This window comes from Podarcis muralis, chromosome 17 (assembly GCF_964188315.1).
Source record: "Podarcis muralis chromosome 17, rPodMur119.hap1.1, whole genome shotgun sequence".
Taxonomy (NCBI): domain Eukaryota; kingdom Metazoa; phylum Chordata; class Lepidosauria; order Squamata; family Lacertidae; genus Podarcis; species Podarcis muralis.
Window position 1 is genome coordinate 30702708 of NC_135671.1, and position 11455 is coordinate 30714162.

Sequence of the window (11455 nt, forward strand, 5' to 3'; positions counted from 1 at the left end):
GTTAGCAGAGTCTGTAACCTGAAGTGTATGTAACCTGAAGTACCACTTGTACTACTTCCCCCCCAAAAAAGCAGCCCCAAGAAACTGTAAGAGAGATTGTCTGTTTGCAAAAGCATCATTGGATTCCTCACTGCTCAGGTTAAGGAAAAGAAAGAGTTTGGTTCATGTCTCAGCTCAGAGATTTGCAGAGATTGTGTATTTGCAGGTAGTGAGGCAGAAGATGCTGGTGATGGCGAGATTTTGTAGGACACAGCTGTATGGACTATCAACTTGCTGTTAAGCGCTCCCAAGTTTGGCCCAGCCGCTACTGGAAAACTGAAGAGTTGACATCCCTTTATGTGTGCAGTGTGAAATAAATAGTCACTACACAAGCACCTTTCAATGAGAGTTGCACAGGAGAACTTCTTGTTGGATTACGTCCTACATGGGAGTAGGGAAAAATCAGTGTTTTTCTGGCACCAAAGTGTCATTGGACAGCTCTGTCAGCTAGTGAACCGATAGAGGGAATTTTATGCTGAGTATTAATGCTTCCGAAGTATGTGGAAGCTAGTTGCTGTAGCAGCACAACATTAAATATTGAAACAGTGGTTATATTGGGTCTGATTCGACCAAAAATAAGCTGGCATGCACGAGGGAAACAGATGCTTTGCCGCCCCTCTCCTTCCCCCCTTTTAGAGTACACATACTTTTAAAGCAACAGATCAGCATTTTACAGCTGCTTAATGTTTCACATTATAAAGCTCTTTCGGAATTGGTGCGTCGAGAGAGGCTGAGAGTGCAGTTCTGCTAATGCAACCACAATAACAGGTTGAGGCCTTCAGTGAAAGTGCTGCAGTGCAAGTCTGTGGAGAGTCTTCCAAACAGGGTGGGTCCATTGGACTGTAGGTAAGCTGCTTGCAAAGCAATTTCTTCACAAGGGTGAATAAGTCAGCTGTGAAACCGCTTCTGCTTTTAGCGATCTGTGCCCTCATTCCTGAAGACATGTGCCTCTTTCCCTTGCCCACTCCATATTTTTGAAGGTCCCACATCTCTCTACTTTCTCCCCTTGAATCACCTTACTGGTGCTGCTGGAGATGAATAATCAGGAATGGGAGGACATAGACTATGTGTGTGGGAAATGTGGACTTTTTCAACTGGGAAAAGGAACTCGTGGCCGTCGTTGCTTTTGGGAGCTGTGTCCAGTCCTCTTTTATTTCCTCAAGCATTTTACCATTTGCTCTGTTCAGTCCTCATAAGCATACTCACACAACATTCAGAGCCAAAGTGTCCATTATAATTCCATTCTGGCACCATAAGCATGTTATCCAGGACCTTTCAAGTGCTCTGATGGAAGGATTCAATTCAGCTAATATGAAAACTCATCATCACTCCATAGTACATATTCTTCAAAGTGCTATCTATGTTATTTGCTGCCCTCCCAAATCCACACTCCACACACACCTTTGCTTAAATTCCTCATGCTGTGATTCCTTCTAAAGGTAAAGGGACCCCTGACCATTAGGTCCAATCGCGGACGACTCTGCGGTTGTGGCGCTCATCTCGTTTACTGGCCAAGGGAGCCGGCGTACAGCTTCTGGGTCATGTGGCCAGCATGACTAAGCCGCTTCTGGCAAACCAGAGCAGCGCACGGAAACGCCGTTTACCTTCCCGCCGGAGCGGTACCTTTTTATCTACTTGCACTTTGACTTGCTTTCAAACTGGTAGGTTGGCAGGAGCTGGGACCGAGCAACGGAAGCTCACCCCGTCACGGGGATTCGAACCGCCGACCTTCTGATCGGCAAGTTCTAGGCTCTATGGTTTAGCCCACAGTGCCACCCACATCCCATGTGATTCCTTCAAGGACCTACCCAAAACAGATTCTGGCAGGAATCTGTTTCTACTAATGAAGACCGGCACTAGTGTAGGCAGCATTTTGGATCATAGGCCTTTCTTGATCACAGGCCATTGGAGAACTTTTGTAGATGGAGCTTTGAGCGGAGAATATCTGGCTAAGATCTGCGCCAGCTTTCTCTTTCTAAAAAAGCAAGCTTCTAGCCCTATGGTCGTGAAGGCAAGCTTGCAGTTATGTGATCGTAGCCTTGTAAAAGCTCAGAAGCCAGAGGATTTTACAGATGGAGATTTTCAGTGGCTTTGCTACCCTAGATATCTCCTTGCTCTTTCTCTACACTAGAAGAAGCAAAAGCAATTATGCTGAATATGTGAAAAATTGCACAATTTTTACTCTTGCATAAGGCAGCTTTTAGTGACCTAGAATGTGGGTTGCAGTGGGCAAGTCCACCCCTCTTTTTCTTTAGCTTAAAGTACACACAGTCCCTCATTATAAACCATCATTTTAACTGATACAACAAGGGGCTGCCAGTTGTTATCAGCTTGGGTAGCTATTATCACCTTGTCCCAATTGAGGAACCCTCCATATGTAAGCTTTCTTGAGAACTAGAAGGATGTACCTCAGCTTCTGGTGGACCTAGGTAAAGGTAAAGGGACCCCTGACCATCAAGTCCAGTCGTGGACGACTCTGGGGTTGTGGCACTCATCTCGCTTTAATGGCCGAGGAAGCCGGTGTTTGTCCGCAGACAGCTTCCTGGTCATGTGGCCAGTATGACTAAGCCGCTTCTGGCAAACCAGAGCAGCGCACGGAAATGCCATTTACCTTCCTGCTGGAGCAGTACCTATTTATCTACTTGCACTTTGATGTGCATTCGAACTGCTAGGTTGTCAGGAGCTCACCCCATTGCGGGGATTTGAACCACCGACCTTCTGATCAGCAAGCCCTAGGCTCTAATTTGCAGACAAATTCACAGGCAACCTCTGCTTTGGTTTGCAGACTCTCTTAAAAGGCAGCAAGGAGATCTTCTCCCTTGGACACTTCTCAGAAAGTTTTCTGAAGCTCCGTAAGGTATTGCTTGCATCATTTTGTAAATCTATAGAGACAGAAATAACCAGTTTAGCTATGATGATGTCCTAGCAACCTTTTTCTAAAACTGGTGTAACCTGTCCAGGATGCCAGAACTTCAGCTTTGATGGGACCCTTCAAGGTTAATTATCACCCCAAGGACATTGCGAGGGAAGAGGAATGGGAGTGCAGAAGCCTTCCTTCAGCCAATGTCAGGGGCTGGATGGATAAGGAAGAGTGGTGGGAGTTGCCTACCCAAGAGCCCCCCAGGGAAGGCACAGAAGAAGACGACTTAAATCCTGGATCCTGGTGGTGGGAAATTGGCCACACCTCAGAGAAGGGGACAAGCCGGGAGGTAGTAGAAGCAGGAAGAATGAGGGGTCACAGAAAGACAGAAGTAGGCAGGTGGCTCAGCCCAGGGAAGGGTGATGAGATTTCCAGTTTGGATTCAGACTCTGACAGAGACAACAGAGGGGGACCAGATCCTTCATCTCTCCCACAGGACAGCCTCTCTGGCCCCACTGACTCCCAGAACATGAAGGATATTACGTGCTGCTGAGCAACAGGCCAGTCAGGTACATAGAGAGGCTCCTGGGGCTCACCGTAGAAGACTATTACAGAGGAGGAGTCCTGGCTCGGAGGGCTAAGGAGCAAAGGAGGGGCTGGATGTCAGTTTGAGCAACTTCTTCACTGGAAGGGTTGCTCCTTGTATTTTTTTCTGTTAGCCCCGCATCTCCCTCTCTTACCCTATCTGAAGGACCTGATCATCCTGTCAGCGCCTTGACAGCCAAGCAAAGAGATAGAGCCTAAGAGTACTGATTTCATAGTTCTACAAGAAGAAGGGATTTACAATTGTACTTACTATGCCAAAGCTGTTTATTTACCCCTCTGTTTTTAAGGGTTGGCTAATAGGTTCATCGCTTGATGAATGAAGAATCAAATGTGCATGGGCGAATGCACCACCACAGATCTAATACAACATTGTTGTTGTTGGTTTCTATTGATTTATTCGTTTGTTTGTTGCTTGTATAGGATATTTTGTTTTTTAATATTTGATGTTTTGTTGTGTTTTTATATATGTTGGAAGCCTCCCACAGTGGCTGGGGAAACCCAGCCAGGTGGGCATGATATAAATTTAAAAATTATTATTATTATTATTGTTGTTGTTGTTGTTGTTGACAGAGATCTGGCTTTTGTGTAAGCCCAAGCACAAGGATTTTCAGTGGAGTCAGTTTATCTATTTGTCTATTAATCATATAAAACAGGTTGACTTGTGTTACATGCAACACTTGCTTTCTTGATCTTTTGATCACTGTACCCTTGAAGATGGGCAGCAGGATGTGTGAGCTGACTCAGTTGAGAAAAATAACTACACAACTTTTAGAAGATGTCTGAAGGCAGCCCTGTATAGAGAAGTTTTTAATGTTTGATGTTATATTATGTTTTTATGTGTTGAAAGTCACCCAGAGTAGCTGGGGCAACCCAGCCAGATGGACATCGTATAAATAATAAAATTATTATTATTAAAATTACTGTTATTATTATTAGGGTTTACTCCATAGCCTTTTCTTCTTCCAAAGATATCCTGTAAGGCAGGCATGGCCAAACCTGGCTCTCCAGATGTTTTGGGACTACAACTCCCATCTGTTGAATGGTTTCTTTAAATTTTAGGTTTCATTGTTGTTTCACAATATGTATATGTCTTTAAGGGCCAGAGCAAATAAAGTTTTACAGCTGTGAAGCAGTATAGCTGGTGCTGTTAAGTTGTGGTAATTAAGCTGTTGGGTATGGTATATAAAGAGCATCATGTAGCTCTCTCAGTACCCTGGTGAATGGGTTGTTCTTATTGATATATTGTAATTTAGTGTAAAAGGAGGTTTTTGTTATTAAAACCTAGCAAAAGTTATTTTGCATTTCTTGAATGTGTGGTCTCCCCAGCATGCTTTCTGCAGCGCAACTAATCTGCAAAATAACCAACACCATCATCCCTAGCTAACAGGACCAGTGGTCAGGGATGATGGGAATTGTAGTCCCAAAACATCTGGAGGTCCAAGTTTGGCTATGCCTGCTGTAAGGCAATGGAGGTTTAGAATCAGAGTATTCCTTCTCCTAGAGGGGCTACCTTCCTAGGTTGACAAGCCCCATCTGCCCCTCACTTCCCTCTATAGCACCTGCAGAAATCACCTCGATGATGATGATGATGATGATGATGATGATACCCCACCCATCTGGCTGGGTTTCCCAGCCACTCTTGGCAGCTTTCCGGGTGACTCACAGCATATATCAAGACATAATAAAACATCAAACATTAAAAACATCCCAATACAGGGCTGTCTTCAGATGTATACAGTGGTACCTTGGGTTACAAACACTTTGGGTTACAAACGCTTCAGGTTACAGATTCCGCTGACCTGGAAGTAGTACCTCGGGTTAAGAACTTTACCTCAGGATGAGAACAGAAATCGTGCGGCAGCAGGGCAGCGGCAGCGGGTGGCCCCATTAGCTAAAGTGGTACCTCAGGTTAAGAACAGTTTCAGGTTAAGAACGGACCTCTGGAACGAATTAAGTTCTTAACCCGAGGTACCACTGTAGCTGTTTATTTCCTATTGGTCTCACCCACTCAATCTGCCGGAGCCTGTCTTCACATGCAGGGGAAGTCTCTAAGTCACCAAGGGTTTGAGACCCATTGGCTCCCCTCACCTGGCTTCGACAGGAACATGTAGTTGGGCTGAGAGGAACGTGTAATTGGGCTGAGAGAATTAATTGGCACTTGAGTATTGTCTGTGAAGGGTTTTCATTCAAAAACAACCACGGAATGCTAAAGTATTTGTTAACAGAACATAAAGGTTTCGGCAGCTTGCATAAGACGTTATCGGGTTGGCATTTCTGCAAATGATGCCCATTTAAGCAACCAAAAGCATCTACAAAGGAGGAATTGTGCCTGACCTATTGAACATTCAAGCAGCTTAAGTTGCATACTGAAATATGAATTGGAAGCCTTCAGCCGCTGGGTGACTTTGGCTAATTTTAATGCAGCAGAAATGATTGGACCTAAATGTCAAAGCACAGACCACACAAACACCTGATCCTTATCTAAAAGTAAACAAACAATGGCTCAGAAACCGCAGTCGCTAACCCCCTGAAATAATAGCCTGCAGAAACAAGTCCTCAGTGATAAGTGAAAATGCTGTAGGTCAAGAACCCTATGCAAATTCTTTCACATCCCACCTATTAATGTAACCTATCATTTTCTCTTTGAGGGAGAGAGAAAACACTGGCTTCTGTTTTCTATGGTGTCATTGGTGAAATCAGAAAGGTCATTCATTCATTGAATTCCCTCATGCATAACATGCACTGCTCACTACATCTATTTAGGAGAGAAACCAGCCCAGGACCCAAACAGGAAGGCTAGGGGGAACGAGTTATGCTTTGCCAAACTAAAGAACTGCGATCTGCATATCATAATACAGTATATAGGCACCAATTTAGAAATAAATACTATAATTTGAATAGTGGGGAAGGCACCAGGAGATTTCTGTGCCTGCTTAGTCTGTTGACCAGACCTGGACTGAACAAATAGAGAACACCTTCAAATAGAGGACCGCCCTCTGTTAAGTGGGACACTTGGCAGGCACATTAAAAGACCTTCCATCTTAGCCACAGGCTGTTGGACAGTACAAGTCATTTTATTCAGTAGAAATAAGGTGTGTGGTTTTTTATACATAAATTTATTTAATTTTCGAATTTTCAAATGTACAAACCATCATCAAGCAACCAAAACAAAAAGAGAATTCCATAAATTCCCATGGACTCTCTTCTTCCCCTTTGTGGGTCCTTATGTTAACTTTTTGCTCCTACATCTTCTCTGTTGATCCAATTCTCTTAAGTCTCCCTTATAACCATAGTCCAACATCCAACCACAAACGTCATTCCAATCCTACTAATAATTTTAATTGTTTACAGTGAGTTTTAAGATAAATTATATCTTTCCCCATTCCTTATTAAAATTTTGACCTCCCTGATTCCTAATTCTTTTGGTCATTTTTGCCATTTCTGCATAGTCCATCAGTTTAATCTGCCATTCATCTCTGATAGGGACTCTGTCTTCTTTCCATCTCTGGGCCAGTAACATCCAGGCAGCAGTGGCCGCATACATAAGAAGTCTCTTCTGGTCCCTTAATATTTCCTAGAAGAAATGCTTTGGGGTTTTTTTTTAGAAAAGGTTATTTTAAACATTTTTTTTCCAGTTCTTTATATAAGGTAAAGGGACCCCTGACCATTAGGTCCAGTCGTGACCGACTCTGGGGCTGCGGCGCTCATCTTGCTTTATTGGCCTAGGGAGCCGGTGTGCAGCTTCTGGGTCATGTGGCCAGCATGACTAAGCCGCTTCTGGCGAACCAGAGCAGCGCACGGAAGCGCTGTTTACCTTCCCCCCGGAGCGGTACCTATTTATCTACTTGCACTTTGATGTGCTTTCGAACTGCTGGGTTGGCAGGAGCTGGGACTGAGCAACGGGAGCTCACCCCGTCGCGGGGATTCGAACCGCCGACCTTCTGATCGGCAAGTCCTAGGCTCTGTGGTTTAACCCACAGCGCCACCCGTGTCCCCTAGTTCTTTATATATTATCTCCCAAAATTCTTTTACTACTTTACAGGTCCACCACTTGTGGTAAAAGGTGCCCTCATTTTCCTTGCATTTCCAGCATGTATTTGACCCAGTAGAAATAGGGTGTTAACAGGTGTGAGTCTGAACCCACACATGTGTCCTGCGCTCATGTGCATTCCTGCATGCACAACTAAGATATTTAGGACCTTTTGCTAAGGGTTATAAAATATGTTTGTTTTGGATATGTGCTTGCCCTTAACCTTATGCCCACAAGAAGTTCACTCACAAGTGGAATAAAGAAAGGTTGGCTTATTACATGAAATGAGTGTGACAGAATACAGTCGTACCTTGGATCCTGAACACCTTGGTACTAGCACGTTTTGGCTCCTGAACGCTGCAAACCCAGAAGTGAGTGTTCCGGTTTGCAAATGTTCTTTGGTACCCGAACGTCTGACACAGCTTCTGATTGGCTGCAGGAGCTTCCTGCAACCAATTGGAAGCTGTGCTTTGGTTTCCGAATGTTTTGGAAGTCAAACGGACTTCCAGAACAGATTCCGTTCGACTTCCAAAGTATGACTGTATATGGAAGCTGCTTTGGACAACAAAGTGACAATATAAGCAGGTAGCAACTCATACTTGAGTCAAAGAGCAGAAGAAGCACCTCTATCAAACACCTAAGGAGAGAGAGAGAGAGTGACATTTGTCGTAGCCCTCACACGAAAAGGAAAACAAGGGCATACCTGTTCTGAAGCAAGGCATAGTGTCAGGTGGGCCTTGAGACCTTAGGGTGAAAAGGGGGTCCATGCTGGAGCTGTAAGAGCAAGCCCACCACTGAACATCTAGGGGTTTTGTTCTTCCATGTATATTGCACAAACATTTAGACCACTGCAGTGCATAGGTGTTTGCATGCTCTGAAGGAGAAAAGGGAAAGGGGCATGTTAGTAAGTGGTCTGGCCAGCTTCTCAAGACACACCTGCCTCTGTCCCAAAGCCAGCTTCTTTCACACCTGCTGTATTTGACTTTCCTTCCCTGTTCTCTGTGTGAGCCTCAGGTGGCGGATCATATTTCTTAAACGCTGGGCATAGAGGCCACTTAAGAGTCACACGCCCGGCAGAATGAGGATATAAAATGAGGATCAGATAAGCTGAGAAGCAAGTTAAGGGAGACGTCGAGTCCTCCCTCTTCCAAGTTCCTGCTTGGACATTTGCGGTGCCCTCTGCAGGCAGGTCTCCACAGATATGTGGCTCTTCCTCATTCTCAGTGGCCTTGCTCCCTTCCTCGAGTTAGCTGGTGCAGATGACTCCATCCCGTAAGTTGTTATGTGGTTGGAAGACCTGTGATCTCAGGGAAACAGAATTATAGAGCACATGGCTGGGAGGTAGAAGCTGGTCCTTATGAATTCAGAGTTGTGAGGGCCATGAAGGAGTATATTGAGTGGGGGGAGGGGGCTATTAGGGTGAATGTATTACTAGGGAAAAGAACAGATGGAAATTTGCATCAGTGGTTAAGAAAGGAAAAGCAGAAGGGCTGAAGGAGGCACCTGCCTGCAAGGGAGAGTGAAGGAGTGAGGTTAACCCAGAGGGAATTGCTAGGTAATAGTTGCTGCCTTTCCTGGAGCAACTTACAGTCTTCTGAGAGGAAGCTCAAAGTGGACTTTTATGACGAAGAAAAGTAGCGTTGCTACCAATTTTCAGCTGTTGAAACATTTGGAGGCAAATTTGGAGGTTCCCATTTGAGTGAAACATCAGAAGACTTTCTGAGGGAAGTCAAAAGTTGTAATGGAGATTATCAAAAGAGGTGGGTTGTCCGTTATGTGTTGTCCAATCATGTAGCTGCACCATGTTTTTCAACCTTGGGTCCCTAGATGTTGTTGGACTACAACTCCCATTATCCCCAATCAGCTTAGCCAGTGGTCAGGGATGAAGGGAGTTGTAGCTCAACAACATGCGGAGACCCAACATTGAAGAATACTCCCAAGGCTGGAGAACAGTGATGTAGCAAGTAGGCACAATGCCGGAGACTCACTGGGCTTTTCCACACTTCCTCTTGTCCCGCGGGGGGAACTGCTCTTTAGCGCTCAATCAGAGCAAACAGCAATTCACATTTTCCTGGATTGCCATTTGTTCTGATTGATCACTAAAGAGCTGGTTTTCTCTGGGAAACGAGTTGGGTAAGGGGAAAACCACTTGGACCTGTGCTTACTAGGCACAGCACAAGCGGGAGTGTGGATGAGCCCAATCAGATGGACCCCTGAGACAAAAGCAGTAAATGTAGTTTCCTAAGCAGAATTCTAATGAAGGGACAGCTTTGTTCATTTGAACACATGAAGCTGCTTTATAGCATCAGACTGTTGGTCCAAGATGAGCATTGGCTGCTCTCATAGCAGCTCTCCTCTAGAGCCTTGGACAGGCACCGGTTCTTCCGCAACTCTGCTGCACAAAATCTGTTCATCTGGAGAGTCTTGCAACTAGGAAAGTACAGATGCTGCTGCTGTTCTGTTTGTTGTTGTGGTTACACTTACAGTTATTAATTATCCTGCCTTTCAGAATATAAATCCTTCGAAGGTGACTCATAAATTACATACTGAGTACCACTCAAGTCTTGTGATGCTGTAGTTTCACAGTGTTGCTCAAATATGCTGCTACTTTCTCCATACTATCCTGCCCACAGAAATTCAATAAACCCTGTAGGAGTCAGAAGAATCTAACCTCTCTTTCAGCATGGGGATCAAACATTTGGACCCACTACGTTTTAACCTTACTATGCCTGTATAGTTTTATATGTGAACGGATGCCAATGTTATGTTTTGACCCACATATTCCCTTTTTCTCTGTATGCTAGTAAAGGTTGAGTTACATTAAAATAAAATTAAAAATTAAAATACAATAAACAATAATCAGCATGTGCAAAATCATCAAAGGAATATAGGAAGCTGCCTTACATCAAGGCAGAGTGTTGGATTTCAGGCAGGAATGCCATTTAGAGTGCAAATAACTGGACTAATTGCCTGCAAATAATCTCGCTCCCTAAAGAAAGGTGTGTTCTTGTTCTCGTCTCTCTCCCTCTCATCTTCTGCATTCAGGAAATACATGCTGGTCCTTCCAGCCCGTCTGAACTACCCATCCAGTGATAAGTTGTGCATGGACCTGGGTGATGTAGAAACATCTGTAGTGCTCAGCATCACCTTGGAGACTAAGAACAAGACCCACGTTCTGCTGGATGGATTCAGATGGCATGAGAAACAGCTAAAGTGCTTGACTTTCACAGTGAGTGAAACGCTTCCAACCTGGTGGAACGCTCTGTCGCAAGAGACAAGGGCCCTGCAGGACTTGACATCTTTCCGCAGGGCCTGCAAGACAGAGCTGTTCCACCAGCCTTTGGTCAGGACGCAGCCTGACTCCCTCCTTTGGCAATCTTTACAAAACTTTAGTTTATGGTTGCCATCAATTTGTATTTTAATTAATTTTTATAATGTTTTTATAATGTTGCGCTGTTTTAGTGTTGTTAGCCGCCCTGAGCCCGGCTTCGGCTGGGGAGGGCGGGATATAAATAAAATTTATTATTTATTATTATTATTATATATCAGTAGTAAATCTGGTCTGGATGCATGAAAAATAATAATGAAGTACAGAGTATAAATCAGAAGCATCAACTGTGCTTGTGCAGAATGGTGTCCTTTGATCTATACCATGCTGCTTCACCTCTGACACTGATTAGCTGAGCTGGTGTGATGTCATGGAATGCACAAGAATATTCCACCAGCTCAAGAACGTTTTTAGAATTTTTGTAGTCCAACTTCTAAGAGGGCAGAAAAAAAGTTGTCACTTTGACTGAGAGTAGTGGAAACTCTAACCTGAGGAAAGGAAGAAGTGGCTGCTTCCTCCTGTAATTACAGTGGTACCTCGGGTTAAGTACTTAATTCATTCTGGAGGTCCGTTTTTAACCTGAAACTGTTCT